General features: G+C 30.9%; 1 pseudogene; it reads left to right on the top strand.

Moving 5' to 3' along the window:
* The first annotated feature begins 74 nt into the window (after window positions 1–74).
* LOC148195953 (putative E3 ubiquitin ligase SUD1 pseudogene) lies at window positions 75–941 on the top strand (annotated as a pseudogene).
* Window positions 942–6630: the final 5689 nt, after the last annotated feature.

Below are 6630 nucleotides of genomic sequence, written 5' to 3'. Positions count from 1 at the left end.
GTTTGTAAATGATTATCTATCTCCCAAATGTTTGTTACATGATTGAGTTGAATGTATCTATTTGGTATTTTTAAATTGTTGACTTGGTTCTTTCATTAGGTTATGTTGGACCACATGATGCCTTTGGTGGATGAAAGTTGGCGAGTCAAATTTGAGAGGGTGAGAGAGGATGGGTTTTCCAGGTTGCAAGGTCTCTGGGTCCTTCGGGAGATTGTACTTCCGATCATAATGAAGTTGTTGACGGCATTATGTGTACCTTATGTTTTGGCCAAAGGTGTATTCCCAGTGCTTGGGTATCCGTTGGTGATCAATTCTGCTGTCTATCGGTTTGCATGGTTGGGATGCCTCTGTTTCAGTTTCTTGTGCTTCTGTGCCAAAAGATTCCATGTCTGGTTCACAAATCTTCATAACTCAATACGCGATGACCGGTATCTCATTGGCCGAAGGTTGCATAACTACGGAGAACATGTTGAGAAAGCAAATGAAGCAGCAACTTCTACAGAATTGCAGGACACTATTTTACTTGGTACGGGCTTAAATCAACAAGATCATGATGCAGATGTTGGACTACGGTTGAGGCGTGTAAATCATCAACATGTAGGCTGAAATGTATTTTCAGGTAGGAAGGCCACTGTAGGTTGGTGAAGTCTATCGGGCAGACGAGGTTCGTGAATCTCATGTATACTCCACCTATTTTGGGTAGTTATAACACCTCGTCATGACGCAACTGTGCTGTAGTTAACACTTAACACTTCTGTGCGTGCTTGTTTAAATTTAGCTAAAAGGGGAAAAATAAAATTGTTGATAGCGCATTGTTTTTTTTCAAAATAATTCTTTGTGAAATAGGGAAGTTGAAGGCATGCTATGAGACATACCTAACAACATAGTTATTGTAGTTAAATGTTCTGGTAATTACACATTAGTTACTAGTTTGATTGATACTTTTAACCGGTTAAACGTGGCTGGAATCTATGTACCCTTGATGAAAGATTTCCTTGTACATCCAACGCTAAGTAATACATCTTTATAGCAGAAGGGTGAAAGGTCAAAGACGATATTAAAATATAGTTATTGGGATCTAAGTATTAGTTTAAATCTCAATAAAAATGAAACAGTTAAGCACCGTATAATGAATAGATTTATTAATTCATTGTTTTAAAGTTTACTTAAGATTGGTATTAATTTTTTGTGTGATTGAGCTTGATTCTTATTGTGTTGTGTTTCTTTTGTGATTTTTTTTTCAATAAATTTAACAAGTGATATTAGAATCAGGTTAGTTTTTCTGTTTCTTGGGAAAATTATTGGAAATTTTACATTGAGTAAAAATTGATATAAAGATGAAGATTTATTAAATTTAAAAATATACTAAATCAGTTCTAAAAATTTTCGGAATACATCCTACCCTTAGTTCAGATAACTGGTACAAAAAAGATTTCAATGTTGGTATTTTTTGGCCTTTAACGTCTAATACGAAATCGACATTATATCAAGAGTGTTAAATTAACGTTGGCCTATAAAATCGATATTACTTGATGTCGAACTCTTATAACATGTGACGTTATATGGAGTTCAACACAATTCTCTCGCGCTTAGTAGTGATCAATGGGTGTGGCTTTTATGGGATGGGAAGGGAGAAGTTGACATCAGCTTTATAGGGGTCGCCGTCAAAATCGCTTAGCCATAAATTTCGCTCAACGAATATTTTCTCCTAGAGTTGCATTGTAAGTAAGTTGACGTTGGTCATGGTATAGGCTGACGCCAATATATATTTTAACCTTGAGTAGTGCATAGGCCGACATTGTTATAGGTTTTTTTTAATAAATGATTCATTTCTTTTGAATTTTACCACACCTAAAAATAAGAAAATCAGTATTTCCAATTGATATATCTAGAATTTATCTATTCACAATTCAAACTATATCAAAACTAAAAACTAAAGCTATCAATATTAAAACAAAAAATAACTTAAAGTAAACTGTTTTAGCCTAACTCCATCTTTCCAAAAGATATCATGTCCATTCCTACCTTAGCTTTCTAATTGTGGCATCTGTTAATAAAGATGGATTGTTGGATCGCTGCAAAATCAAGAAAATTTTACTATTATTTTCATTCTAATGTTGAAAGTGAATGTGATTTGTAAGATTTCAAAGCTAAATTATTACCTTAGTCCAATAATCTTTAATTCATACTCGGATGAAGGTCTTCATCCATGACATTATGTATCACCCGCATGCCTAGAAATTTGTCTGCTTTTTACACTAAACATGACAAAAAAAAATAGTATGATTAGAGCAGTCAAAATGGGTCACAACCCATGGACCATCCCGGCCCACCACGGGTTTAAGCTGGGCTGGGTTTGAAAAAAGTTATATTTTTTTATGCGGGTCAGATTTTAATCCGGCTCATTTAAACCCCGCTCATGCAGGTTGAACCCGTGGTGGGCCGGGTTGGCCCACCAACCCACCTACCTAATTTTATTTTATTAAAATTTAATTTTAATTTTATAAGAAAATATTTATTATTTTGTTTTTGCTTGAAAAAATTATTTAAGTTCCTTATTTTCAAAATTAATTAAACACACATGTTGGAAGTGAAATTTGTTTATATTTGAATTATAGAAAGTTTGTACTTTTTGTATTTAAAAAAAAATTGTAATTAAGTGAGCCAGTGAGCCAACACGTTTACCCACCAACCCGTGGTGGGATGGGTCGAATTTGAATTTTTCTGACTCGCTAATAAATGAACCGGGTTAGGTTGGCTCACTAAGTGACCAAACCGTGGTGGACTGGGCCGAGTCTGGCCGGGTAGCCCGTTTTGACAGCTCTAAGTATGATGGTCTAAATTTCACATACGAAAATTAGTAAGTTAAATATCAATGAATGTCAACCTTATGATATATTATTTCAATTTGCTTCAATTTGGGCCTACCCATAACTCTATTATTTTTTGAAACATTTGAAACATAAGTTAATATAATATCAGAATGAATTGATATGAAATAATATAATACTTACGTTTGTAACAAGGATTTCAAGTCAAATTTCATCTTCTTATGTAGGGAATAAAACCATCAACTTGGGCTTGTCTTGGTTGATCACAATCATTTGCTAATGGTCCCTATCATGTACCAAAAAATAGTGAATCTATTAATTAAATGTTGATAAAAGTGGACAATATTGAGTAACACATACCCATCAATGTATAACACGATATACAACTCTCTTTTAGACTCATCCATCTATGTTTGCATATATAATTGCTTGTATTTTAGTGTGTTTTCAAATGGTTGAATGACTTGAGGTTGAAAAAAGCCTTACATGGTTGCCCAACCTTGGTCCACTATGATAGTGTCCATGTACCTATAACAATAAAGTTAAGTATATATTAAAAAGTAATAATTTGAATTTTTAAAAAGTGAAACACAATTAAAAATCTTACATGTACCATAGTTGTATGACTGAAATGTTTAACATTATTTCTCTACCAACGACCTCCAGTGCATCATTTAGAGTAATATACAATGGCACATGATACTAGAGGCCAAATACTCTAAACTCCCACTCTAGCTCTATCGATTCTTTATTCAACTTGTGTATTTTTTTTCATCAACTTGGCTAGAGGATCATGACCATCTTCTGCTATCGTATCACCTTCATGGCTCACAAGTTTAGCCATTAGCTGTTTGTCAAGACGGTAGAACTAAAAAAAACATTTATAAAATTTATGAATAATTTATTTATAACTTGAACATTAAAATACTAAGAATAACAATATAATACCGCTAGTGGGCTAAAATATGGCATGATCATAACCTTAGGCCAAGCTATAAATGTGCCTAAGGCCTTCCCCACGAATTGTATTTCAGAAGTTGGCATAGGCTCTTGAGCATGGGGGTCTCTGACTTCATGAATTGTTACTCGCGCATGGGTGGACAATAAAAGACCACCATGAATGGTTTGTCCTCCTGCAATCTGTCATCCCACGATCACTACGTGCGGAAGATCTTCATTAACCAAAAGCTCATACTAACAACTGTAATCAGTAGGATTTGCAGTAGGGCATGAGCTTTTGGTACTCACACGACGTATGGTTAGATCTTTTGTGGGGATGTCCTCCCTCTTTTGTTAGAACATCATCTGAATTTTTTCCTTAAGAAGCTTGTGATATTGCTCTTATTGTTCGAGGCATTCCATGACAATGCTCATGCGCTCATTGAATTTTTCCTCCATTTGGAGCTCCATCTGTTGCTCCAACTTCCTCAACGCCTTCTAACTCAAGGCGTCTATCCTTTTTGGTTTAGGGCCAAAGTAGTTTCTCAGTCCAATAGATCATCTAACGGCACACACACGATTTGGGTGGTCTAGCCGATCTATGGTTGTTGCTAGGATGTCCTCCCTACCTTGGCCCACAAATGTACCCTAAGTCTATTGCTCAACTAACTCATCCTGCATATTGTAATGAACTTTGATACATAAAAAGGTTTGTTACATAAAATTTATATGAACTATGATAATGGGTTAAGAGTGTCTACCTACAATTCTTTGTGATATAACTTGAGTCGTCTGGGATGTCATTTGACCATCAGACTTAGTTCGTGTAGCCTTCCATAATTCATACTTAGCTGATGGAGGTACTAAGTCAGGTGACTCAAGACATAAAGCCTCAACACTAGTTTTTTTAATATTCTTTTTCTAATAATGCATAACCACCATGTGGGAGTATGTGTAATGCATCATTAAGTCTTTGTGTCTGCTGGACGACTATCTTTTTTTTCCTACGAAACCATAAAAATTAATAAGTTTAAATCACAAATTAATGTCTTGTATAACTACAAAAAAACATTAATAAATATACATATTAGTCCTCTCAATGTCTAGATGCTTTAAATTACACTCACTCCTTCTCAATTATTTTATATTTTGGATAAGGAATATCATCTATCTAGGGTCAATAATTTATTATATATTAAATGATAGAATTAAAATATACTTTCACTTGTATGGTAAATTAGTATAAAATAAATTAAATGGATAGAAAAATAAAGTGACACTTTAAAAAATAGTATAGAAAAATAATTAAAACCTTAAATTTAAGTTACTATTTAATAATTTATTAAATGATGAAGTAATTAAAAATTATAAAAGGATAAAATTAAAAATGAAAAAAATAGTATAAAAAATAATTATCACTTTAAATATAAGTTATTATGTAATAATTTATTAAATGAGTAAGTAATAAGAAATTATAAAATATTACAATTAATAATGAAAAATAGTATAGAAATGTATTTCCATTTTGAGGCAAATCAATTTAAAAATAAAATAAATAGATAAAAAATAAAATAAATTTTATATACGGCAGCAAGATAATATAAATAAATAAATAAATAAAAATATCAAATGATTAAAAATCTAATTTTTGAAATGCTTGTATGGATAATAAAGTAAATCACTAGTATTTAAGGACACATATTCAAAATAATAATTATTTATTTATTTTAAAAATCAACTATTTTTTAAAAAATAAATATTTTAAGTATAATTTTTTTAACAATTTATTAAATGAATAAATAACTAAAAATTACAAAAAGATAAAATTAGTAATAAAAAAATAACATAGAAATTTATTTCCATTTTTAGGAAAATAAGCTTAAAATGGGTGGGTGGATGAGAATGGGGTGTGCCCGTTTGTGTATATGCATGTGTGCTAAATTTGTTAAGTGTGTTATAAGTAAATCACAATATTAAGTTTTTATTTATAGTTTTTTAAAACTCAAGAAATTATGAACTATGTGTTCTAAAAAAAAGTTAAAGAGACTGCTTGAAAAGTAAATTATGATTTTTATTTATTAAATTTACTTAAAACTCAATTGTTACACATTATTTTTGTTATTTATATATATGTTAATAACTATTAAACTATTAAACATCGATCTTTATTTGATTTTTCAATTAAAGAAAACTTTAATAATATAAATATATAATGCTTTCAGTTAATACGTTCTTTTTTACAATATTTACTTTACATATATACTTTAACTGTTTTAAATAATTAGAAAATATGTTCAACATAATAAAGAATACAATATATTAAATAGTGAAACAATTCTGCAGACACAAAATACAGTCACCAGTGGGTCTTCCCTGCAATTATATTGTACTTACAAGTTTAATCATTAAGAATAAAAGTTTAATTATATAATAAATTTATTGAGTATTAAGTTAAAATACAAGTTGAAAACATGTTTGTATTTTATATTTAACTTTTATATTTACAAAAACTATACAAACACACACACACAAATATATATATCATAAAGGGATTTTTTCCAATTGACTCGTTTCATATGAAATATTAAATGCGTGTATTGAATGTTTATGTACCCTTACACCTTGTGAGAAAGGTATCAGATAGTCACATTGTGTAATCCTTACATAGAGTGCCCAATCTGATTTGTCTGTGATTAGGGTAGTTAACCAAAATAAATTAATATTGGTGGTATTTGGTAGAACTGAAGTTATGAAAAAGAAAAAAAAACAGGTAGGAATATGTTTGATAGAAAGTAGGAAAGATATAGAATGCGAAATCAAAAGGTGAACAAAAATAAAAATTCCGGAAATAATTTCTAAC

Source organism: Vigna umbellata, chromosome 7 (assembly GCF_029865625.1).
Source record: "Vigna umbellata cultivar VRB3 chromosome 7, Vumbellata_1.0, whole genome shotgun sequence".
In the NCBI taxonomy this organism is placed as follows: domain Eukaryota; kingdom Viridiplantae; phylum Streptophyta; class Magnoliopsida; order Fabales; family Fabaceae; genus Vigna; species Vigna umbellata.
The sequence above is the reverse complement of the archived record's forward strand: the minus strand, read 5'-3'. Positions and strand labels throughout refer to the sequence as shown.